The sequence below is a fragment of the Phyllostomus discolor genome, chromosome 2, assembly GCF_004126475.2.
Source record: "Phyllostomus discolor isolate MPI-MPIP mPhyDis1 chromosome 2, mPhyDis1.pri.v3, whole genome shotgun sequence".
In the NCBI taxonomy this organism is placed as follows: Eukaryota; Metazoa; Chordata; class Mammalia; order Chiroptera; family Phyllostomidae; genus Phyllostomus; species Phyllostomus discolor.
Genome location: NC_040904.2, coordinates 135,278,079 through 135,303,919, shown reverse-complemented (window position 1 = coordinate 135,303,919; position 25,841 = coordinate 135,278,079). Strand labels below are relative to the sequence as shown.

The 25,841-nt window shown below is 33.2% G+C and overlaps 1 protein-coding gene and 1 pseudogene across 2 annotated transcripts in view; both read right to left on the bottom strand.

The window, feature by feature from the left end:
- Positions 1-25,841, bottom strand: part of MGAT4C (MGAT4 family member C) — a 739,383-nt gene that overhangs the window by 152,153 nt on the left and 561,389 nt on the right. The window lies entirely within an intron of this gene.
- Positions 8,397-10,691, bottom strand: LOC114513986 (annotated as a pseudogene).

Genomic DNA, 25,841 nt, shown 5'->3' with positions numbered 1-25,841 from the left:
CCCACACCCACGGATAGCTTCTCCTGTGGGGAATCAGGCCTGCAATGTGCTCAGGCTGCTTTGAGTCTTGCTCTTGCTAAAAAACTCCCTTACCCTGAATTGGGGACATTTACTGCGAAGCAACTTCCTGAAAACCATGCTAAACCTTCCAAGGATGAGTGTAACCAGTCCAACTACTTTTGCCTTTTCATTTGCAAATATCCCTTTTCTGTGATGTGATTACCATCATCTTCTTTGTTTTCTGTAAAAGGTAACCACTCAAAGTGAGCCTGTGCACAGTTAATGAGGACCTTCTTGTAATATGCCCAGTAAGACAATAAAAGCTTATTGGAGCAAGGGCCAAGGCTTTTGCTCCCCTTGACAGAAAAGCCATGCCATCCATTTTCCTCCACAGGACTCGGTAGTCCGTGTGGATGTCTCATTTTCATTCATAATGACGTGGACCCCACGAGCTGGGGTCTGCATCAGAGTACTTGCCATGAGTCTGGGTTTTTTTCTAGGCAATGAGGACACGGTGCTGAGTCAGACAGTAACACAACTATTCTCGTGGGTATTATATTTCTTTGGAAACAAGACAAGGTAGTAAAAATAAGTTATAAACATTGTGTACTGAAGAAAATAAAGTATTATGACATGATAGAGAGTAATGGGAAAGTGCTAAGAAATCGAGTGACCAAGAAGTGTCTCTCATAAGGGGTGATATTAAGCAAAATTCACATAAAAGAAGATGATCCTGGATGAACACTATGGGAAGAGTGGTCAAATATGGTCAAGATGGAAAATAACTTGGAGAATTAAAAAAACAAACAGACCAGAATGATCCATGTGACTGAAAGACAATGAGCGCATAGCAGAGAATGGTGTAAGGTAAACTTAGGAAGTTAGTCCAGATCACAGAACCTGCAGGGAAAAGTGATGATTTTATATCTAAGTGTAAATGGTAGCCCTTGGATGGTTTACTGGTATATGTGGAAAATGAATGGTAAGAGGTTAAGGCTGGAAGCAGTAGTGACCAGTTAGGCAGTCACAACAGTGATATAGGTGAGGGGTAGTACTGTGGAGAAGTAGTAATAAAAAATAGTGTAAAATGAATTAGTCTTTAAACAGGACATAATGGTGGCAGTATGTAGGTATATGGGAAAAGGAATTGTCAAAGATTGACAATGCCCACATTCAAGGCTTGAATATATGCAGAGACGGTAGATTCATTTACTGATATGGAAAACCAGAAAGAAATAGGTTGAGTGCACATGTCTGTTTTATATAAGTTAACTCTGATGACACTACCAGATAGCCAACTAGAAATGTCAACTTAGTAAAAATAATTATATATATATTTTATACACAATTATCTATAACATACTATAAAATTATATATAGTCTCTGTGTGTGTATATGTGTGTGTATCTATATCTATCTATTTATGCAGATATATATATGGATAGATACACACACACATATACACAGATTTAGATGACAGAAACTTATCCCACACTTGGAAACAGACAAAAAAAGATTACTTTGTATTCTTTCAATGTGGTACTGCCCTTGATTTCCATTAATGAGGCTAGGCCATTTTCCAACTCTAAGGGCCAAGGTTAACTCCTAGATTTGTTGTTGTTGTTGTTGGGTATATGTGAATATAATTTTGTCTGGAAGAATAGAAAAAAGATTATGCTTTTTGCCCTATAAGACATTAACCGATTTTTGCTCCATCTTAGAAATCCTATCTTAACATTCTTTTATTAAACTGTATATTATGTATGTATTATGTACACATATTTAAACACTTGCATATGCTCTTTGGGCCATCCTGTCATTAATTAGTTAAATATAATCTTTGGTACATGTTTATTTATATCCACATGCAAATAAAAATATCCACATCATATAAGACTATTGAGCTTATCTTCTTGAAAGTGATAATGTGGTAGATGTGAGGGTTAACTACAAATATCTGGAAACCATTGGCATGTAGTTCATAGCTATGAATAAGTGAATTTGTATAAAGAATTTATAAAGAACTTAAACAATTCAAAGTAAAAAAAAAAACAACATACCAATTAAAAATGGGCAAAGGTGCTGAATAGATACTTCTCCAAACACATACAGATGACCTATAAACATGAAAAGATGCTCAATGTCACTAATCATTAGGGAAATGCAAATTATAACCACAAAGAGATATCTTCTCAGACCTGTCAGAATGGTTATCATCAATAAATCAATGAACAAGTGCCGGTGATGATGTGAATAAAGAGAAACCCTTTTGCACTCTTGATAGGAATGCAGATTGGTGCAGCCACTGTGGAAAGCAGTATGGAGATACCTCAAAAAATTAAAAATGAATCTTGTTTTATTCTCAGCAATCCACTTCTAAGAGTATATCAAAAAGAACTCAAAACACTAATTCAAAATAATGTAAACACCCCAATGTTCACTGCAACATTATTCACAGTCACCAAGATATAGAAGCAGTCCAAGTGTCCATCAGTAGATGAGTGGATAAAACAACTATAGGACATTTACACAGTGGAATATTACTCAACCATAAAAAATAAGAAAAAATTTTACCCTTTGAGGCAGTATGGATGGACTTGGAGAACATTATGCTAAGGGAAATAAACCAGAGAAAGACAAATACTGCATGATTTCACTTATATGTGGAATCTAATGAACACACTGAACCAACAGGCACCACAGAGAGAGACTCATAGATGGAGAGCCGGATGACAGCAAAGGGGAAGGGTTAGTGGGTGGAGGAATTGAACAAAAACCAAAAGGGGCTCATGGGAATGGAAAATTGTGTAGTGATTGCAGGGGAGAAGGAGGTGTAAGGGAGCTGCATGGTAATTGGAAACTAAAATAAAGTAAAATAAAAAAAACTGCATCATTTATATCAATAAAAAAGAGTTAATACAAAAAATATATGAAAATAGTTCTGATTCCAGAGTACAGGAAACATATACATAAATTTGATTATGTGCTTAGAAACCCTCAGTAAGCTTCTAACATCTTCATTTTTCTATTAGGTAAATTGTGGATCAGAAAGCTTGAGTAGCTCTCCCAGAGTCTCACAACTAAAAAGTGTTAGCAAATATGGCTGTAGTCAGTCTGACTCAAAACCTTTTACCTTTATTTTTCACAAGAGCAAGACAATTCCCCAGATGGAAATAGCTTAATTTGTTATAAAGCTAACAAGCAGTTTAGTCATTCTCCCTTCTCTTTAATTTCATCTCCCTCCTGGTGTGTGTGATTGCTGTAATTTAGGCCTTGTATATTGTAGAACTCTCTGAACTTGCATCTTACCCAATGGATTACATCATAATACATAGATACAAATCATGTAGTAAAGGCAAATATTTCCATAGTTTTGGACATTTTGGAATAGGCAAAATGTAAAAAACAAGTTAAAAAATACTGTGAGATTTTTCTCATATATAACTGTAAATATTTTTACTGAAATAGTTTTTATGATCTAGGTAGATGATCAAATTCCCCTCTTTTTAATTTATGATTTTCTATTATGTATTCATAATATGCATAATGTTCATCACTTAATCCTGAATGTAAAATTATAATCAAAATTATAATCAATTATATCCATATAGAATTTAAAGTATAATAATTTTAAAGTATTCCTTCTTCAAGTGAAAAAATTAATTCACAATGAGATTAAAGACTATGCATAAAGAATATATTATGTAATGCAAATTAAATAAATGTCATTATTGCTTTCTTATTCATCTCATTCTTTAATATGCATGTTCATGTTAGGCAGATAGACAAAAATAGATTCCATAATCTTGGGGAAATAATAACTCTACTTATATGATTTAAATAATTCAGTGATAAAGAATGTTAACTAGAAAAACATAAGATACTACCCTAACCTTGAGATGATTGTAGTCTGTTTTAAACAAAACCTGTGACAACTAACTCACTTCAAACAGCATAGAAGAAAATGACTGACTTTGGGGTTTAAATATTAAATATAAACTCAATAACATAAAAAGTTTATAATTTTCCTCTTTTCTTGGAGGGCCAGCAGTAAAAGTGATTGAAAATGATAACGAACACACCATATTGCTCTAATGAAAGTTTAAAATATACCAATTTCATTGACAATGATACTTAAGGTAGAAGCTAGCTCTTTGAATTTACATACACAACTCCTTCTGGTAAACTACAACTCATCAAAAACAGGGCTCATAATGATATTTCACTATATTTCCAGAGCACATGGTGAGCCCCTCATAAAAATACATTAATGTATTCACTTAGTGTGCATTTCTCATATATCATTGCTCCATCTTCCAAGTCTTATTAGAACTCTAAAAATATAAAAGTATAAAATTATATGTACAGTATAAAATTATAATTTTGATTATTTTTACCTGCTAGAGATGTCCACTAATTAACTTTTGAAACAAACTTTATTAGAAGAATAAAACAATTTAATGTTAGAATTTGGCTGCTCTAAACTAGGGATAAAATATTGAAATGCAGTTGTTAAAAGATTTAAAAAGTAAATGTTCACAAAAATAATAAAATGGAAAACTATATAAATTTATATCTAAGTACAACTATTTCATTTTAAAAGAATTAAGAACATTGAAGTAGACATTGATGGTCTGCCATCTTTCCTGTCCATTTAAGAGAACTGTAAACAATTACATAAATTATAAAAAAATTAAAATTAGGCAATTTTAAAAAAACAATGAATACAATGTATAACTATATCATTAAAGACTATTAATACTTCAAGTTTATTATAATCATCTACAAAAATATAATTGAGATTAATAAAGCTTTTAAAAATGATACTGAGTCAATGAATGTTTATGGAGAGTTAACCATGTGTTAGATAAATTTTATGAACTGGGAAAGTCATTATTTGTAAAAACTGAATTGAACTTGCATAGATCCTAAATGAATTGTTTGTTGAAATACCTGTTTCTTGCCCTGGCTGGCATAGCTCAGTGGATTGAGCACGGGCTGAGAACCAAAGTGTTGCAGGTTCGATTCCCAGTCAGGGTACATATCTGGGTTGCAGGCCATGACCCCCAGCAACCGCACATTGGTGTTTCTCTCCCTCTCTCTCTCTCTCTCTCTCTCTCTCTCTCTCTCTCTCTCTCTCATCTCTCTATCTCTATCTCCCTCCCTTCCCTCTCTAAAAATAAATAAATAAAATATTTAAAAAAAAGAAATCTGCAAATTAAAAAAAAATACCTGTTTCTTATAAAAATAATTGTCCCGCAGTTCCAATAGTTTGGGAGATATTCTACTCAGACTTCCCACAAATATGGAAACCAAACTTTTTAACTTTAAATACTATGTTCTTAATCCTCAGGTTACAAATTTTGTAGCTATCCTAAATGGCTTTATGCCTGCTATCCACCCATAGAAATTCTGGTTCAGTAATACTGATAGGCCCCAGAAATCTACATTTCAATAAGCAGCTAACACACATTTGATTTAGATGTGGTGTGGAGCTCTCTGTGAGGAATGACGAAGGGCCAGGCAGGGGAGAGCCCCCAGGAAAAAGTGGGACAAGTGTAACTGAACAACAAAAATCCTGCCTATTTTTCTTTGCAATACTTTTCATCTCTAGACCATAGTTAAAGTATTTTCTATATAACTTCACTTCTATGTAGTAATTATCAATTTTTACCATAATTTCTGAATACAGCCTTTATCTAAGACATTCTAAATATTAATTAATTACCATTAACACTAGCAGTTCTTAGAGGCCCAGAATTTGTCCCTCTCACAAACTTCTACATCCTCACCATCTATTTGCCTGGAATATAACAAATTTATTTATTGAATTATTAAATAAATCCATGTTATCACTGGATTTCAATCCTGGAAAATCACTGTTTTAATCAGATCACTGCATAAGAATGCTTAGTGGCTTACAATCAAAAAAATTAACATTTCTAAAATTGTAACTTGAGCATATGAAGTATTTTTTGATTAGATAGACTAAGACATCATATAAAACCAATGAACTCACATTGGTACCAAGATTATATTCCATAATTTCTTAATATCAATTTTTAAATCTTTAATTTCACCCATCCATCAATTAATCAATGTTTTTACAAATTCTTATTAGTCATATTATTTTTCATAAAACATGACACATTCATATGTTACTCTAAAATTTAATTGTAGAAGAGAAATGCACACATAAAGATATAAAAGTGTGAATGATTATAAGCAGCAAATTCTCTATTATGCATATTAGGAGACAATTAACATGCCCCAGGGGTAGTTTTCTAGAGTCAAGGGACCTGACTAGGTTTTATTTTATTTTTAATTGTTTTTATTGTTTTTTTAGAATATTTTATTTATTTATTTTTAGAGAGGTGGGAGGGAGGGAGAAAGAGTGGGAGAGAAAGATCAATGTGTGGTGCCTCCTGCCAGGGAGGGATCTGGTCCACAACCCAGGCATGTGCCCTACCTGGGAATAGAACTGGTGACCCTTTGCTTCAGGGTCCAGTGCTCAATCCACTGAGCCACACCAGCCAGGGCTGTTTTTATTGTTATTCAACTACATTTGTCTCCATTTCCCCCCACCACTCACCCAAGCATAGTTACAAACTATGTGAAGATGTAAAAAATAGTTTTTACAGACTTGCAGAAATAGAAGAAACTGAGATGCCTTTGGGAGATAAAAAGTAAATCGATTTGGCAGAAGCAGAAGGTTTATAGAGAGCAAAGTGTGCAATGAGATTTAAAGGTTAGCTGGGTTTTAAGAGACTATGTCTATCAAGCCAAAAGATTTGGAGTTTATCCTTTAGGATGATATCCAATGTCTTTATTTTATTTTTTTAATTTATTTTAATTTTAAAGATCTAATAAAATACTTTATTATAAAAAGCTATTCTGGTTATTTTCTCTGTTGGTCCATCAATGGAGAAATATTATTTTAAAAGATAGCTTATAATATACTAACTACCTAAACCAGAAATTTTAGATGGAGAATTATCACTCTCTAAATATACTACCATTTGTAATTCTAGAGATAAGGTAGGGAGGAGAGAGAGGAAGTCATAGATAATAAATAATTGGGTTAACGACTTAATATGTGATTGTTATTTCACATTACAGAAATACTAGTCAAAGTCCCAGTCGTTGGACTGATGCCACACAGTATAAGAACAATTCTCTAAAGAGTTACTTCAGAGCAGTTTTTCTCAGATTTTTGATTTATCAACAATTAACTGCAGAGTTTAAAATGCAGATTTTCAGGCCAAAATTCAGGCTTTAATGTAGTAGGACTGGGATAGAATCTAAGCATCTATAAATCATTGACCAGCTCAATGACCCCAGTAAGAGATAAGGAAAATACTATGGAATTAAACATGCTTTTACTTCTTACTTGAAATGGATAAATGGATGATGGATAAAACAGAGTGAACATTATTAAGGGGATTAAAGTTGAGACAAGAACAAGCCAAGGTGTTTTGTCCTAGTTTAATAGGTTCAGAATAGAGAAATCTTCCAGGATTAAACTAAAAAACCTGGGGATTAGAATCTTGAAACCACCTAAGGTTTCAGAATATGTTTCTTGAAGTGTTATTTACAATCACCAAGATATAGAAGCAGCCCAAGTGTCCATCATTAGTTTAGATGAGTGGATAAAACAAGTATAGGATATTTACACAATGGAATTCTATTTGACCATAAAAAAGAAGAAAATTTTACCCTTTTTGACAGCATGGGTGGGCCTGGAGAACATTATGCTAAGTAAAATAAGCCAGTCAGAGAAAGACAAATACTGCAGGATTCCACTCATATATGGAATCTAATGAACAAATTGAATTAGTAAGCAAAACAGAGACAGATTCACAGATAGCAAGATGACAGCTATGGGAGGGCAGAAAATAATGGGTAGAGGGATCAAGCAAAAAGGTGAAACGAACTCATGGACTTGGGCAATGGAGTGGTAATTGCAAGATGGAGGGCAGTTATAAGGGCAATGGAAAAAAAGCAATTAAAAATCAATTAAATGTACACACACACACACACACACACACACCCTGGGGATTAGAAGGCTGACACCATCGAAGGTTTCAGAATAAGGGAATAATGATTATCAGTGCTTTTTAAAGCAATGTGGATTGATGGGGATGAGTTATACAGCTGGCAAGCCAAGTAGAAGGTTTAGAATGAAGTGATGAAAAGGAGCAGCAAGGAAGAGTTGCTAAAAATAGAAAATAAAATGTTAGAAGACATATTGGTAAAAATATTGAACATGCTTTCAGATACATAGAAACAACAAGTAATATTAAGCACACTTAAAAGTATTCATTACTAACATAATAATAACAGCAACAACAATGAAAAATGAGAATAAAACAATCTTTGCATGATTTTTCAGATTTTTACTTGCATGATTCTTGAAACTCCATAGGAGCTCAACTGCCATTTGTATTGCTTCTTTTAATGGGGTTTGAGACAAAAATTTTTCTTTACTTTCATGAAAAAAAGGTTTTGAAGGTATCTGAAACTTTATTCAACTTCGACTGATGTTTTCTCTTGTTTTGCTTCATTTTAGTAAGCTGAGAGCAGAGTGTTGACACCTTTGATTTTAATTTCATCTTTTAATTTCATAACATGCTTGATTTTTCTTTTGCTTTACATTCTGATGACCTAACAATTTAGTATACAAATATCTTAGTTTATTTAGCTGTTCCTGATCTGCACCATGTTCATTCAACAGAATCTGTTTCTCTCCTTCATATGCATGCAGTTGTAGCTGAAAAGGCTTTGCTTTATTATATAGTTCTACATAAAGGAGGTGTCACATAGTCATTTCTTTAGTTCTGCCAGTGTATTTTCTTCTCCAGTTTTTCTTGCTTTTCCCTCTTCCAGCTGCTTCTTAAAGTTTCACCTTCCTGCTTGAGTTGGTTCCAAATCAGTTATTTTTTGGAGAAAAGAAACTGTGAGTTCTTTAATTTCTGCTTCTTCAGGTGCTGATCTGGTCTGAATATCCTTGGATACTGTTCATTTGAGCTCTCGGTTGCCAGTATCTGATGCTGAACATCCTCTGCTCTTTTCCCAAGCTTTTTTCCTTAAGCAAAGAGGCTTTAGCTGAAGAACTACTATCACACTAGCTGTTAATGCTTTATAGCCTTCAAATTGAGCACTAACGTCTCTAAGGTTTTGCACCATTATACCTTGCCTGAAAAAGCAGGGTGGCCTGACTGTGAACAACTTGCTTTTCTCAAATTCTGTTTTTCACCTTCAGGTTTTCTTCTAGAAGATTCAGTTCTTAAAGCACTAGTTTTTGTTTCTTCTGCCAGTTGTTTGGCCAGGTTTTCAGCTTGTCCCTCATCTGGCTGTAGTTTATCTAGCTCATTCAGAGCTCCCTCGAAAAGATCCTTCTCTGTCATCATTTCCTTTTGAAAAGAACATAGCTTTTGCTGAAGACTAGGAGATAATCCCTTCATTGTTGCAGAAGTGAATCGATTTCCAACTCTTTTTGTTGCAGCTTTTCATGTTCTTGTTTTTCAAGAATAAATTTCTTATTTTTAAAAAATTTTATTTATTTATTTTTTTAGAGGGGCAAGGGGGTGAGAAAGAAAGGGAGAGAAACAGCAATGTGTGGTTGCCTCTCGTGTATCCCGGATTGAGGACCTGGGCTGCAATTTAGGCCTACGCCCTGACGGGGGGTGGAACTGGGCGAACCTTTGGTTCTCCAGCCAGCATTGAAGCCACTGAGCCACACCAGCCAGGGCTAAACTGTTTTAAGTTTTGCATTTCAGAATTTAGGTTTTCATTGTTCTCTGTCCTTGTTGATGAGGTCTTTTTCTTTTTCAAGTAGCTGACATTTAGCATTCAGAATTTTTACATGCTTAGACAACATAACATCATTTTCTTCTGTTTAAGGCTTAAAACTTCATTGACTCTTCTCTTTCAAATTTTCTCCTAAATGGGCAATGTCTAGCTTGTATTTTTTAGCTTGTCCCACAAATAAGCCACCACTCATTTCTTCAATGTATTCTAAGAGCTTTTCTGTTTTAAGAAACAGATTGATTTGTCATTAATCTTTTCTTTATGAAATGAGTTCCTCTCAAGCTGTGCTTTCTCCCCTGAGACTCTTTGACATTCTTCTGGGTGACCTGCAGGTTCACGCCTATGACTTACTTTTTAGCCTTCATACTACTCATCTTAGTTTCTCTTTTGTTTCTAAGTTTCATCAACTCAGAGCTTAGAATTCTCAGATTCTTTTGGTTATCATCTTCAGAAAACTTAGACTTTACTAGCCTTTAGAAAGCACTTAGACTTTGCTAGTTCTAGTGAATTCAGTAGCCGCTTTGTCAGTGCAGCATTACCTGCAGGGAGACGTTTTTTTCCTTTACACCAGCACTTAGCTTTGCTGCCACCTTCTGCAGCTCAGCTTCCAGATCCCGAAGTCAGAGTCATTTGTCCTGAGCACCACATTCCTGCCCAAGGACACAAACCTCTTTTTCCAACATCTCCAGTGTTTAACATTCTTTTGAGATTTCTTTTTTAAAAGTATTTTATTGATTTCCTTTTTAATCCAAAAGTCAACTTTTCTTACTGAAGCTTGAGAGGTAGCATTTTTGTTAACAGTAAGATTTTTTTGAGATTCTTTTTGTTTTTAAATCTTTGCAATTTCTGAAAGGATACTGGTCCTTCAATACTTCTGACCTTTCCACATCATCAGCACCGGGAGAAGGTGCACCCCAGGCAGGCCACTGATTCCTTTCAGCAGCTCCTCAGGAAATGGAAGGGTGCTAGGGTTCCTGGCGACTTCCTTTCTAATGTCTTTAAAATTGAAAATAAAATACTTTGGAAAATCAAAATGCAAGTATCTTAATATTTCATTATATAATCAATCAGTGAGCATTTACTCTATACCAAGCACTCTGCTAAGTGATGAGAACACAATGCTGAGCAAAAACAACACACATAAGAAATTTGATGTCTAATGTGAGAGAAAAACACTAATCAAATAGTCACACACTATATTTATAACCCAAAACTGTCCTAACTTCTATGGAAAATTAAATGATGTTTCATGAGTACGTATTAGGATTTCAGGAATGGTTTTGCTGAATTAGAGACTAAGCTAAATTCTGATAGATTTGTAGAAATGGGAGTACCGGCTTGGGGAGAGAGCATTAAAGGCAGAAGAAAGAACATGTACAGTGGTCCTAATATGCCAGGAATACACCTGGGAAATTTAAGAATGTTAGTATAGCAGAGAGGGAGAGGGTTAGACAAGTAAGCTGCAGAGGGAGGCAGGAGCTGGTTAAGCAGGCTGTCCAGGACATCTTAATCGTATTGGTCTTGAAAAGATAAATGACGATGTTTGCTTTTTTTATCATTACATGCAATTTAAGCATACTTTTATAAGTCTATATTTTTCACATACTTTTGTTAACCTATCGTTCTATAGTCAATAAATACCAAATGGACTGAATACCAAAAGCTATATGGACTAAAGAACAAACACTTTGCCCCTTTAAAAGTATTTCTATTTGTGTGTTGTTTCCCAAAGTTAACCATTTATTTGAAGCTTGACAATGTCTGGAAGTATGTGGTAGGTAAGTTCTTTCATTATTCCTCCTCAAAATATTTTGTTTTCTTAAGCTGGTATATTATTTGAATCACTTCTGTCATTTTAGAATTATACTACCAAGTGTTAAAAAAATTCTCGTGAGATTTTTATTCAAATCAAGTTGAAATAATAAAAATCAGATATATTTAATGTCCTTTCTAAAAAATTTATTTTAGACAGAAGGGGAGGGAATGAGAAAGAGAAAGAGACATCAAATGTGGTTGCCTCTGGTGTACCTCTCACTGGAGACCTGACCTGGCCCACAACCCAGGCATGTGCCCTGACTGGGAATCAAACCAGCAACCCTTTGGTTTGCAGTTTGATGCTCAATCTACTGAGCCACCTTAGCCAGGGCTTAATCTTCTTTTTAATATTGCACTTTCTAAACTCATTTTGCTACTGAAAATGCCATAATGATAAAATGTAATGATAAACAAGTCATGTCCACCTTATCTATTTTTATAAGTATCCAATACTGAAATACAGAAAGAAATTTATTGGCCATATTGGGATTGATTCTGACCTCATCAATATTATGGTTCGAAACTATTAAGCTAAGTGTTTGTAAATTATTACATATATCAAAATCAGTAAATTTAAAAATTAAGTAGTATTTAAATTATGCACTTAAATTTCAAGGTTCACTATGCATGCAGAGAAAAATAATACGCTGGAAGAACCTGTGTGCTGCTTTTCTGTGTTCAACTTCTTCATTTTTATTACCTTACTACTACAGCAAAAATTATCTAAATGTATTGGAGGTTGAAAAGCAAGGGCACATAGGCACAGAATTACAGTCAACTATAATGGATTAGGTGCTCAGCTGAGGATAAGCATATCTTTTGACAGGCTGCAAACCATTTAGAAAATTATTAAAGTAATAAAATGCAACTTAAATTCGAAACTGTTACTGATTCCAAACATGATATAGCATTTTCAAGGATGAATTTTACTTTGAAGGAAGAAGTACCCAATTCCATGCTTGAAATAAAATTTGACTAAGTAGCCTTAAACTACTGTTAGATCCCTAATAAACATAATGTAGCAACATTTGGAAATGTAGGTAACCCTTACTTCCCATCATATTATAGCAGCAGTCTATTATATAAAGTATAATAAAAACACTCAAAATACTAAAGTCAAAATAATTCTAAATCAAAATAAAACATATAAGAGAATACTTGAGAAAAAGATAACCAATTCTAATATTAATTAAAAGTACATAATAAAAACCAGGTAATGGCATACTAAACATATCATGGGGAAATGTATGTCATTATTTAATAATCAATTTAATTTCCCTTGCTCTTTTTGAATTTAAATTTTGTATCTTCTATTTTGGTGCATTATCTCATTTACATTCATCTTCATAACAATCCTGCTCATGAAGAAACCAAGGTTCATGAGTTTATGTGAAGTGCTTGTAATGACATGTCTAGAAAGACATATCCACAAACTGTAACTAGACTTTTGATCCTAATATCAAAACCCATACTACTAATACCTTTCCTATGCCAAATTTGGTATTGAATATTTCCACTAAGGGCTAGTAAAATTGGAATTATAAATCACAATAAATAGTACAATACAATAATTTGATAACCAAGATGATAATATCCATATATTATAAATTGTATTTTTTTAGTCCAGATATCATGTTCACAGTGTTCATCACAAGTATTCTGAGAAGCACTTATGTGGCTGGTGGTTAATATTTACTGAATTAGTAAATATTAAATGAAACCTCATTAATCAAAACTAATTGAAGAAAGCTTAATTTGAATTAGTGAACATTCAGAATTCAAGATTATCAGGACTATCTTTTTAAACTATAACTAAATTCTACTCAAACATTTATTTAGGAATGCTGTGAGCTAGATCTTAGCCAGCCAGTGAACAAGATATATTGTTTGCCTTTCATGAGCTTACAATCTTTTATAAATATGTTAAGTGCTTTGATAGAGAAATGCACAAGAAGCTGACAAAACTAGGACTGCTGTTTATGATAAAATCCTAAATGGATTTAAATAGTACAACTCAGTGGATACTTTAGTAAATACTATTTGTAATAATGAACTTTGAATTCATTCAAGAAATATTCAACATCTGCATTCTAGTGCTGTTTTATAGATGTAAATACATTTTTCTTTAATTATGTATCCCTATAAGTTGTCTTTTTTGATTGTATGCAGGAAAATAAAATTTAATACAAATTTAGCCATTTAGCCTTATTAACTGTAATATTTAAACTTCCCAGCCATACATGATAATGTTAAATTATTTTGTTGGTTTATTGAATTCTTTCCTGAGCAATTATCACTGGCAATGAAATAAATTCATAGATGTGCTTTCCTATATAATGCACACCATCCTTGTGAGGTATTTCTGTCAAAAGACCAAAAGATAGAAACTTGTGAGGTAACATCATGCAGACCCTAATTAAATGATATTTTACAAAATAACTCTTCAAAAATGTCAATGTGTCAAGAACTCTCCACAATAAGAAAAAAGATAAGTAGGCTTAGGAAGTGTGCCAGATGGACACATATAACAATTAAATTCAATACATGATTTTGAATTTTTTTGTGCATTAAAGAACATGCTTGAGACAATTGAAGGCATTAATCAATTTGGGATATTAGACAACAATGTTGTAAAAGTAGTGATTTCCTGATATTTAAAGTTGTACTGTGATAATGTGCTTTCCACCATTCCTACTGCTTGGATTATGAGAGGGATGAAACCATGTGTGGAGGTGGAAAGCTCAGACAATATGAAACGCAGAATTTGGTGTAATATCTTCTTTCCTAAGCCTTTTCTTTGTGCTACTGTTCAGATTCTATAGCACTCTGGCTTCCTTTTCTATACTATAGCTCCTTGTTGAGTACAATCTTATAGAAACTCAGCAGCACCAGATATCTCCCAACATAGGGTCTTTGACAGAGCTTTTCTCTTTTTGGTTTGTTTAAAAGTAAAATATATGATGGAGGTTTTGGAAAGACCGGTATGTTAGCTAAAGGATAAATACAACCATGACCAGTTTTCACTATTTTTTTTTTTTTACTGAGTGACATCTTCATTGATTTTTAGTGATGATGGAAAAGAGAATATGTCACTTTCTTCTATTATTTCCATTCATACTAGTAAATTTGAAAACCACAAAGGGACAAGCAGATAACCACAGTAAAGAAGAAAACACAGAAGAGAGTAACAGTTCCTATGTCTTGGGTCATCATAGTCTTACCCCTACCTAGTTTGTAGTCTAATTTCTGGTTGGGCCTTACCTTCCCCCTTATCTGATTCTCTATCAGTTCTGAACACACTAACACGTTTTATAACTCCTATATGATTCTCGATGACTAGGGATGGTAATTTGACTCCCTAAACCTCTTCTATTTGAAGAACAGTTATTCATTTTTTTTTAAACCCAAACTGGAGCTTCACTCTCTGTAAATTCTTTCTTATTTATTTCCCTACATAAGACGACTCTACCCTACCAATTTATTCTACCTTTTTTTTTGTTTATATATGGGTATCCGCAATGGTAAGGTTACTTTACTGTCTGATCTCTATACCTACACCTAATAACGAGCCAAGCATATAGCAGATGCTCATGAATAGCTAAATTAAAATAAATGAGAGACATATAAAATATAGAAAAACAGAGATAAAATATGCATAAGCAATGCAAATCAACATTTCTGGGCTATATATACCTTTGGAGGGGAGGAGGAATTAAAGTATATTGTACACTAAAAATAAAATTAAAAAATAAAAACAAATAAAACACCAAAGCTAAGAAGCAAAAAGGGTATGGAGAAAGCAGTATAAAGAAAAAGTTCACAGAATGAAAATACATTAAGAAGGGAAATAAAAGGAGTTGCATATCTAATGATCTCCCAATTTGCCACACTTTCTCATATCTGAACTTAGCAAGGGAGATGTTAGCAAGGTCAGAGGTGTTCTATGTAAATATAATTCTTGTGATAGACAACACATGGTTTAGAAGTGAAGAAGAGATGAAGAACTTTTTTTAATTGTTGTTCAAGTACAGATTTTCTTTCTTTTACTCCCATCCCAGCCCCCCCCCCCAGCCCTCCCCACCTCCCTCCCATTTCCACCCCCCTCCCAGTTTTTGTCCATGTGTCCTTTATATTTGTTCCTGCCAACCCTTCCCCTTTCCCCCTGAAATTCCCTCCCCTCTCCCCTTTGGTCATTATCAGTTTGTTCTCTATTTCAGTCTCTTTGGTTATATTTTGCTTGTTTGTTTGTTTTGTGGCTTAGGTTCCTGTTAAAGGTGAGATCATATGGTATCTGCCTTTCACCACCTGGTTTATTTCACTTAGCATAATGCTTTCCAGTTCCATCCATGCCTTTGCAAAGGGTAGGAGATTCTTCTTTCTGCTGCATAGATGAAGAACTTTGAATTGTCCAATATGTTACAGAAAGCAGAGAAAGTATCATTAGTTTCTTGGCTAGCGATTTCCTGCACGACTAGGTTCTTTGAACATTGGTGATCAACTCTCACACTTGCCTAGGTTTGAGGGGTTTTCTACAATTAAGACTGTCAGTGAAGAAAATGCGACAGTCCTGAGAAAACCAGGATGATTGGTCAGGCTACCAGGATCCTTATAAGCAGAACTAGGCTGCAAATCTGGTGTCTACAACATCACTAAAAATGTCCTTTTAACCCCAAAGTCATGCCATTTAAATCTAGACACTTTTAGAATACCTTCTATTTGAGATTCTTCCCTAAGGTGTAGATTTCCTTGAAAAGCCAATGCTTTGATGCCTTTAGCATGTTAATAAATTTAGTAAATGAATACTTAATTTCAGTATATGCATTTATTATGTGTCACTGGTTTGCCAACAGTGTTTCATTGTCTCATTTAAAAATCTGATGAAGATGAAAGGATGACTTTATTGCTAACATTTGCTGCCTAGAGGAATTATGTACCACAAGGATATGAGGCTGAGAGGCATGTAGTTATATACCAAGTTTAGAGGCAAGTAATTATTTTTTTTGCGGGGGGGCAAGAATCCTAGACACCAGTTTAAAGGCAAGTAATTATTTTGGGGGGGAAAGCCTAGTGCTATATATTCCTTTTATCAGCCTACATATTTTAATCCTCTTTCCTTAACATAGAAACTAGAACGTCCTCTCTTGGGTAAATTTAAGCACTGATTGTGTCAAATAGCAAATCACTTGCATGCTCTGTCTCATTGCTTTTTTTTAAGTGTGTATTTTTAATTAAAATATATGGTTTCAAAACAACCTGATTAAGTAGTCTGATATTATTTTATATGTTACTTTTTGATAAACAATGTAAAATTGAAAAAAAAATTAAGCCATTTTCCCAAGCTGGCAGAGCTATTAAAAGAGAATGTTTCTCTATATTGGAGCTTAAATGCTTGGTATTGGTCCCTAAGGGAAAATGTTCTAAGTATGAGGTATTTGCTGGATATTCTGAGACTTTCCAAAATGTATGAAGCAGTTTTCAAGTTTAGTATCATGGGAGTTAAATGTAAATAAATAGTTAAGGTATTACTGAAAATTTGCATAACACTCTGTGTACATGGCCCTTTCACATTTTGTCAATCAACTATTTTCATAGCTCATTAAAGCAAGCATAACAGGAATTTATAACCTCCAGCTTAACAGATCAAGAATATGAGGTTCACTGTAACATTATTCATGTTGGCCAAGACATAGAAAAAACTGAGCTTCCTTCAATAGATGATTAGATAAAGATTAGATAAAGTAGTGGTACCTACTACAGTGGAATATTACTCAGCCACATAGACACACACACACACACACACACACACACACAAGAAATACTGCCATATGTGACAGCATGGATGGATTTTGAGAATATCTTGCTAAGTGAAACAAATGAGACAGAGAGGGTCAAGAACCATATGGTTTCACTCATACATGGGATATAAAACTGGAGTTAACAAACAAGAAAAGGAAACAAAAACTCACAGACATGTTCAACAGTATTGTGGTTACCAGAGAGAAGGGGCTTGGCAGAACAGCAAAGGGTAAAGTGGATCAAATACATGGTGACAGGGAAGCTTTGACTTTGGGTAGTGGACACACAATGTGACATACAGATGATATATCACAGAATTGCACACTTAAAACCTACATAATCTTATTAACCAACGTCACCCCAATAAATTTAATTTAAAAAGAATCTGAGGTTCAGATAAACTATATGACTGCTCACTGGCTATTTACATTGTAACTAGGAGTTAGAATCCAGGATTTTTTTTCTTATAAGCCAGTCTTTACTATGCTGCTTCAAACACTCATTAACAGGTAATAACTGCAGTATAGAAATTTCTCTTAAGGCTATGAATTTCAGTAATCATATATTTTGATATGCATACCCCAGTCTCATTATGTTGTTGAAACTTTATAAATGTTTGCTGAATGAATGCACCTGCATTATAAGAGTATGTCTCACCCCTAGTGTTCACTGATGTACTTCACATCCTATAATTATTTACAGCAGATTCACATAGGGACCAAGTTGTTTCATAAATAGAAGTGTCCATCCTGCAAAGCTGTAAGGCTTAGTGTCCAAAGGAAAGATTCTGATGCTAGGCTGGCTTTTTAAATTCTACCTCTTGAATTCTCGACTTGTGTGACTATGTGGAGATTACTTTTCAAAACCCTCTCTCTTTCTCTCTCTCTGACTCATTTTGCCATCTGGTAAAATAAGAGTAATATCCTACTTATCTCAGAGATTTTTATATGAATTAAATGAGCTGATATGAGTAAAGGTTTAGAATAGGGTCTGACATTTGGTAAATATTATTTGTCTTAGCTATTGTTAATATCATGGTCTTCATTATTCTTTTACTCAGAAAGCTTTGATTGTATACAGGCTCATCCACTTGTTTGATCTTGGGGACAGTGTTTTCTATCAGTATACTCAAATTCTTCATCTGTAATGTTTGATATTTTCAAATAAAAATAATGAAAATATTCAGTGTTTAACACAATATAATTGCCAATTAAATTTAAATATTTTTAAAAATTTAATAAACATCGAGTAACCACAGTGAATCAGGCTTTTCATTAGTCTCTGTAGACAAAATGCTTTTTAAAAGCAGGAAGGATTCTTATTTTCTGATATTTTAATGAAGGACACAGACATAATAAACTATTTTCACAAATAGTAATTGCATATAGTAAATCCATATGCAGCCAGAAAACACTCAATTAGAGCTAATATATGCAACATATAATCTATCATCCACTTTTTGATTAATGGAGTTTATTTAATTGTGTGTACATTTTTTATATAATATATTATTCAATTTCTAAACCAAACCTGAGTAGGAAACCTCTTAGTCAAGATTTTATTCTTTTTTAAAAATTGTTATTTATTTATTTTTAGAGAGGGAAAGGAGGGAGATAGAGAGAGAGAGAGAGAGAAACATCAATGTGCGGTTGCTGGGGGTTATGGCCTGCAACCCAGGCATGTACCCTGGCTGGGAATCAAACCTGGGACACTTTGGTTCCCAGCCCACGCTCAATCCACTGAGCTATGCCAGCCAGGGTCTGTACACTTTTTAAGTTTGCTAAGAACACTTGTTAGATTTTCAGCTCAGAGCAAAAGAACCACCTTCATATATACTGCAGATCATATTTTTAATAATTAGAACTTAATTGATTTTTTCTTGGGTTAGTGGTGATAAAGGCAAATTAGATCATTTATAATGATGCTGACCAAATCCCAAACCCAGGTGTTCTGACTCAATTTATCCTACGTGTCTTTGTAATAACCAATATCAATGATTCAATTTATTAAAGTTGTTAAATCTATTGATGACATTTTTAGGTATAAAATTATGTAGCCATTAAATTTTAAAATATAATCATAAAATTATATGCATAGAGGAGGGTCATACATATACAATTTTGAACATGAAACTGTCACAGAGAAAAATGTTAGCTACAAAACCTACATTAATGCAATCATTAATGCTCTGCAGGAGATTTCCAGTTCAGGGTGGGATAAATTGTGATTATGGTTATAAATTGCTTAGTATAAGGGAGTAAATAACCTAAACAGGAATTCATATATTTCTTTAGATGAACTTCCTGTTAAGCCCTCACCTAATAGTGAATTTTATTACTATGAACACTTAGTTTAACTCTGTGTTCAGCAATTTTTACATTGGACAACTAAATTTATTACATGTGAACATTTATATATTCTGAATATCACTAGAACAATATGACTGACCCATCAATTTACATTAGGAGGATATATTTTTATAAATGTTAATGGTCCGTAATTATTATCATATATACCTCAAGCAGTAATGCCCAAAGTAGAGCATTATTTTAGGATACTCCAATTAGCTACTTATTTTTATTCAAAATGTTATTTTTTGTCAAATAACATGCAAAAGATCAGCAGAAATTGGTCACAGTGAGCTACAATATTTTATACCATTATATCACATTTATTTGCATTTCCAAAAATACATGTATGCACAAAATAATAATCTGATATTTTGTTTGACCTTTTGCAATATTGTTTCTAAATAGTAGAATGTTTTTCTAGTCCTTTTAAAGGAAAATGTTAATATACAAGGTCTGGCATAAATAATGTCCCTTTTTATTACAAAATCCTTTATTACAAAATCATAATCATGAAATTCTATAACATAACAATATCACACTCAAGTACACTATATGACATTTTAGGTGAAATGTTCAAATTAAAACTATAAATTATTACAACCATGTTATTACCCTACCAACCACACTCAAGCAGGCATCACTTCTGTTGGACCTTGTATGTGTGTGTGTGTGTGTAGAAAGAGAGAGCAATATTTTATATAAATGTTTATATAAATGTGGGAAAGATTTATGAGGTCTGTCTGGAAAAAGTTTAGCTACTGTTAATAGAATGAGAACAGTTTGTGTGACATCAATGTAACCTGACCCCTGAGGAGAGTGGACTAGAATGTTCATATGTGAACAGTGACGACTTCACTGTCATTTAGGGCAGTAGGTGCTCTTGAGTGAGCATGTGTACTGTGTGGCCATCACATTCAAAATGACTGAGCAGGTCGGGCAATGAATCTTCATCCAATTTTGTGTTAAGATTGAACATTACTCACAGAAATTATTTGGATAATCCAGAAGGCCACCGGGAAACTGGGAAACCGGGGATTGGCAGCTTCACCATTACAATGTGCCCCTCATGCATCATGTGTCAGGCAGAGATTTTTGACAAAACATCAAGTCACCCGGATGACTCAGCCCCACTGCAGCCCAGATTTGGTGACCTGAGACTTCTGGCTTTTCTCAAAACTAAAATCACCTTTGATAGGGAAGGGATTTTAGATAATCAGTGAGATTCAGAAAAATAAAAATGGGCAGTTGATAACGATTGGGAGACTGTGTGAAGTCCCAAGGTGCCTGCTTTGAAAGGGACTGAGATGTCATTGTCCTGTGTACAGTGTTTCTTGTATTTGTATCTTCTTCAATAAATATCTCTATTTGCCATACTACATGCCTGGATACCTTCTAGACAGACCTTGTATTTACTGGGATAAATATTTCTAAAATATAGTCAGACTGAGAAAATTAAAAAAAACATATATAAAGAATTTCATTAATATTTCTTATTTGTGCCCTTTTCCTAAACATTTATGCTTTTTCTACATGTTATGTTTACACTATGCATTATGATATATAATATTGCTCTTTCCCCTTCTTCCCTTCTTGTGTTTTTGTTTGCCTGTATTGTGATGTATTTTTTTTGTCTATGATAAACAGGGCTTTAATTGTGTCTCTAGTTTGAATATTGTCACATTCTTATATAAAAATGAAGATAGCCAATAGTACAATGTTTAATAGGTATCCCAAATGCCATTGTAAATTTCTTTTACCATAAAAATTGAAGTTTTTTATTCTCCCCAAAATTCATACCACCCACACACAGATAAACCACTAACTTAGTTCATTTTCATTTTGGATATCTCTATATTCTTTGCTTTCATTATTACTGGATTTACCTTATACTTTGTGTACTTGCACAGTCACTTCTTTCCCATCTTCCATTGTACCGGGTAGTAAAGAATAATTAAGAATCCAGAAATAGATACTTCTGGACATCAATTCTGGTATTATTTTATCTTACTAGTCCTGTGACTCAAATACATTACTTAATCTTAAACCACCGTTTGTAAAGCTTAAAATATGAATATTGCTCCCTAATTCATTGTTCATTAGAAGATTAAGTGAAATAATACATATGACATAATTACAGTACTTAGAAGATATCACTGGATATCTTTGTGTCATCTTTGAGTTGCTCCTTCCTCCCATTTTAAAACCAAACTTTCCTTAAGATTCTGTTCTCATTTCTTTCTTCCATTTTTATGGTGCAAGTCTGTGACTTTACTTACTATAAAAGTGTTAGTACTTTCTATAACCCAAACATCCCAATGAAAGTTATTAAAACAAGCTTTCTATGGTCCATCCTAGGATAAAAAATGCTACAATTGATTTTAAGAGGTTGAGGAGAGACAATAAATTTGCTATTTTAGAAATAAAAATAAAGAAGGCGATGCAGTGTCTAGCATTCATTCATATTTTCTGTAATAAGCTTGGACTTCATGTTATTGGACTAATTTTAAAAGAATATTAACATTTAACTACTTGGTAATTAAAATTATATATTATAATAAATTTGATTTTTCAAAAAAAATCGTTCCACTATATATCAGCTGGTAAGTATAATCTACTGTTTATAGTGTAACTGCCTTATTATAAACAAGAAACTCAGTTGTCACTTAAATAATTGCAGATTTGGCTTTATTCAAACCAAATAAAGAATGTATAAAGTTTAGATAGAGTATGTTTTTAATAAAGCCCTCATAAACAATTAAAATATTAAAAGATAATATATACAAATAGTACTTGGCAATATATTAAATAATTTTTGTATGATTCCTTTGCTTAGTTAACAAAGCTAGAAACCTTAAAATCAATCCAAGTTCACCCCTTTACCTTGTGCTTCTGTACCTTCTTATTCATATCTCAATGTTATACCCCAATTTTCTCTTAAATCTCTGTCATACTCTATTACCACCATATTTAATGTATTGAAAACCTCATCAGGTCTTATCTGAACTGCCAAAATGTTGTTGATTCATCTTCTTGCTTCCATTCATGTCTTCTTTCAGTGAATCTGCCAACAAATTATTATAAATGCCAAACTTTTTAATGCAAACACTTAGTGGTTCTCCAACTTTAATGTGTTTCAGGATCATCTGAAGGTTTGTTTTTTTTTTTTAATATTCTCAGTACCCTACCTCAGAGTTTCTGATTCAGTATTTAGGAGTGGGCTTTGACCATTGGTCTTTCTAACAAATTTCCAGGTGGTGCTGATCTTGGGGCCATACTTGAGAACTGCTACTTTACTGTTAATTAAAATGCTGTCCATGACCTCATTTGCTTCATTTTCAAACCTGATCTCTTACTATAGTCTCAAACTTATGTATTTTCCATGTAGGCCTAAATATTGTGTGCTCTTGTGCATTTCTACAGAGGATCATATGTTCATTCTTTATGAAACATCCTTTATTTCACTACCTCATTGTTCTGTAGCCTTGTCTACTTGGCTTGCTAATGATCACATTAAAGAGTTAGTTCAAACATAGTTTTGGCTTGGGAGCATCATCAAACTCCTTTTTTTTCCCCTGCATGATTCACAGGTCAGACAGTACCTGTGTATAACTCTTCATTATATCTGCCAAAATGCAGTTAGTAATTATTTTTTCTGATTTGCATATTATTCTATTGAATTCCTCATTTTATTTCTCTGCATACTCAGAAATGTTTCTGTCATTCCAGGTGTATAAATATTTACCATTAAGAAAAATATACACATGCCAATCATTAAGAAAGAATATGAAGAATAAGAAATAAGACTATAATATATTGATTAATAGTGTTTTTAGGTGTTTTCTCTTTTAAACTTCTTTTAAGGCTATTCTTACTTTTTATAAATAAGGACATTTTCTTGTGTGTTGTGAATTTTAACAATGGCATAACATATTTGTTAAATTATACATTATAACCTATATAATCCTTTCTTAAAGTAAAAATATACATATTTTGCTTTTTTTTGTTTTTCTTATTCAGCATGTTCTTAAGTGGTAAGGAGAGATAATGTTTTTACTAAGTAACTGTTCATTGTTACATTAAATTAAAGAATCTGTTGAGAACTTACTATGTGCTAGAAGCCCTGTTCTAATTTAGTTAGTTCCCGCAATAGAGAAGCAGTATGTATGTCTGACCCATTTACTACTCCATCATCTTTTCTCCATCCTACATAGTGTGGTTGGTTAAATTTGTGTAAGAATACATTTACTTTTCAATAAAAATAACCTAGAGCTCTTCTAATACTTATGCTGAGTAGAGGGTCTAGCAAGAAGATGCAGGTATTGAGGAATTCTCATCAACAGAGAAGTTGGTGGGAGATGGAAGGCATAATTGGGCAGCCTAATTAAAAAAACAACAACCATAATACTCAATATGGTGATAGATATCATAATGAGATTAACTTCCCTGAAATATCTCTATTATATGTTTCCTTAATTTTATTGAGGTATAATTGCCAAATAAAAATTGTATATATTTAAGTTGTGTAATATGATGACTTAATATACACATAAATTGTGAAATGATGATCACAATTAGGCTAATTATCACATCCATCACTTCATATAGTTATCTTCGTGTGTGTGTGTGTGGTAACAACACTTAAGAGCTACTTTCTCAACAAATTTTAAGTATAGGATACAATATTATTAACTATAGTCACCATGCTGTACATTAGGTCTCTAGAACTTACTTATCTTAGAACTGGAAGTATATCTTTTAGCTGACATTTCCCATTTCCACCCCCTCTCCAACCCCTGACAATTACCATTTTACTCTCAGCTTCTGAGTTCGGCTTTTAAATTTTGCATATGAATAAAATCATACAGTATATTTGTCTTATTTAATTTAGCATAGTGCCTTCCAGGTTTATCCATATTATCATAAATGAAAGGATTTACTATTTTGTGGCTGAATAATAGTCCTCCGTGTGTGTGTACAATCAAACTGTCTTTACCCATTCATCCATTGACAGACACTTAAGTTGTTTCCATGTTTTGGCTATTGTGAATAATGCTGCATGAACATGGGAGTACAGGTATCCCTATAAGATACTGATTTTATTTCTTTCACATGCATATATAAACCCAGAAATGGTACTGCTGAATTATATGATACTTCCATTTTTAATATTTTGAGGAAACTCCATAATGTTTTCTATATTGGCTGTACTAATTTATGTTGTCAAAAACAATGTACAAGAAACACATATTTCTAAAGATAAAAGTGTTTCTTTTAATTTTCTTTGCCAAAATTTAATACAAAATACCTTTAGTAAAATAATGCATACCAATTTCAATGTGTGCACTAAAAATATGTTGAAAGAGGAACATGCAGAGTAATTCAAGTACCCCTACAAAGTATAAGAGACATTCTAGTGAATGTTAGATTTCCCCAATATCCAAGAAATAGTGATCGGGCATAAATTTTTTATGTATTTGAATTCATAAAAATAAAATATTTATTTCCCTGGCTGGTGTAGCTCAGTGGATTGAGCGCCAGCCTGTGAATCAAAGGGTTACTGGTTTGATCCCCAGTCAGGGCACATGCCTGTGTTGAGGGCCAGGTTTCCAGTAGGGGGCATGTGAGAGGGGGCATGTGGTGTGAGAAACACCACACATTGATGTTTCTCTTTCTCTCTTTCTCCTCCCCTTCCTCTCTCTCTAAAAGTAAACAAAATTTTTAAAAGAATATTTCTTCATTACGTCATCAACATCCTAATATTTAATACAACATGCAAAAATATTTTTTGAAATAAGATATTATTTATGAAATAATTAAAATAACACAAAAGGATTTGCAAAAAACAGATTACAGTGCCTAATATAACATATTTTGTGATAAGTCTCTTTCTAATGTTCATTTACCTCTGAATTTTAGCCTTCCATTCTCATGCTTGTAAGGACAGATTCTATTATATCACAATATAATATCTCACTAGGTTGAGATTTGTTATTTAATATTGAACAAAAATTCTAGCTTATTAGGACAGTCATTTTATTTTATTTTATTTTATTTATTTAATTCATTTAT